The sequence below is a fragment of the Mustela nigripes genome, chromosome X, assembly GCF_022355385.1.
Source record: "Mustela nigripes isolate SB6536 chromosome X, MUSNIG.SB6536, whole genome shotgun sequence".
Taxonomy (NCBI): domain Eukaryota; kingdom Metazoa; phylum Chordata; class Mammalia; order Carnivora; family Mustelidae; genus Mustela; species Mustela nigripes.
The window spans coordinates 51,611,616-51,613,452 of record NC_081575.1 but is presented as its reverse complement, the minus strand read 5'-3'; the positions used below and the strand labels follow the sequence as shown (position 1 = coordinate 51,613,452).

General features: G+C 31.7%; 1 pseudogene; it reads left to right on the top strand.

The window, feature by feature from the left end:
- The first annotated feature begins 1,670 nt into the window (after positions 1-1,670).
- On the top strand, positions 1,671-1,769 carry LOC132007923 (U6 spliceosomal RNA; annotated as a pseudogene).
- The last annotated feature ends 68 nt before the right edge of the window (positions 1,770-1,837 follow it).

The following is a 1,837-nucleotide window of genomic DNA, read 5'->3' as shown; positions in this document are numbered from 1 at the left end:
ATATGTTAATATGAGGACATTTAGAAAATAATGTTCTAATGTTTTACTGTTAAATATTGTGTTGGCATTTATTATATTATTGAATTATTTTCCATTTTTAGTTTATTAAGATTTATTTATTTATTTTTAAAGTTTTTTTTTAAAAGTCAGAGATCTATTAGAATATATTTTTAAATGAGGGATGTAACTCATTTACATAACATATATTTATAACTCATATAACTCATGTAAACAAATAAAAAATATTGAGATTCCATGTTTTCCATTAAATTACTCAATTTATTATGTTATTATTTATTATCTAAATAACTTTATAATAAATCCCCCAACAAAACTTAGTTGACAAATTATAAGTTATAAAACAGTAAAATACAGCTCAGTTCTCCTGTTAGAATGTTAAAAGATTTTATTTGATAACAATTAAGAAATAATTGGACATGATACTAGCAGATCAATGTGACTTATAAAACAACCATCAACAATTATAATTCAGATTCTCTTTTCAATGATTTCCTCATTAATGTGGCATTCCACTTCTCACACATCTGAAGTATTCTCCATTATCTGGTATTGGATTCACTGCACTGTGGATTTATTTGTGAGATTCTGATCCCTGCTTTGTCACCTCCCACCAGACTGCTGAGCTGGCTTCTGATCCTAGGACACTGGGAACACACCGAAAACATCTAAGTGTCTGCTCAAATTTTACCCAAGTAGCATTGCTTTTACCTAATTACAAATAGCAGCCTGGGAAACAAATTTTCACCTTTATAGAGATAATGTTTCCAGAAAGTACAATTTACTATATTTATCAATTCACTTGACCTTACTGATACCACTTTTACCTGTTTCTCCATCATAACAACCTTATTATCTTAGAAACCTCTAACTTCTCTCAAAAGTTTTAAATAAAATCAAGCCCATTTACGAAAGTACAGACATGGAATCTTTTTGAAGCTGAGAATGAGTATGTTACAAGAAGTAATAATACAAGGTAGAAATAATTTGTTTTAAAGACTATAACAGATATCATTGTGAAAAGCAGTTTAGAACAGAACTAGCAATCAAGGCTTTTTGCCAGACTCCTTAGGAGCTAGCTATTAAAATTTGTTTGGAACCTTAGCATGAGAAAGGCTACAGCAACTTAAACTACTGTGGTTCATCTGAAATACATTTATAGTTATAAAAAGCACAGCTAAACATCTGCAGAGGAAAGAAAGCAGTAGAGGTTTAGAAGGGCAAGTTAGTAAAGCTTCCCAGAATTATCTCAGGGCCTGTCAGGGAATGTTAAAACAAGAGGTTTCCCCAACAGCGGCCAGAAACAGAACTGGAGCTGCCAAGAGTTAGAGGAAGCAAACACAGAGTGGAAGGACTCAAGGGATTTTTTTCTTAAAAGCTCCAAGTAAGGAAATGTAGATAGGTGCTAACTTCTGAAGTAGAAGAATATAGAAATAGAATGGGTTGAGCCTTGTATGATCAGCATAGTCTGTACATAAACAAGAGGATCTATTCCATAATATGCAAAGTACTCATTACAGTGGTTTCCAAAGAGTGGTTTCTTAGTTGCTACTTTAGATGGGATAAAACTAAGTTTACACATGTGTTAATAAATCAGGAGTTTGATCAGAAAGTTTCAAAAATGCATTTGCAAAAGAAAACAGAATATATGAGTGCTTGCTTTGGTGGTATATATACTAAAATTAGAATGATACAGAGAAGATTAGCACGGTTCCTGCACAAGGATGACACCAAATTTGTGAAGCATTTCTGAAGGAAAGAAAGAGAGAAAGAAAGAAAAAGAAAAAAGAAAGAAAGAAAGAAAGAAAGAAAGAAAGAA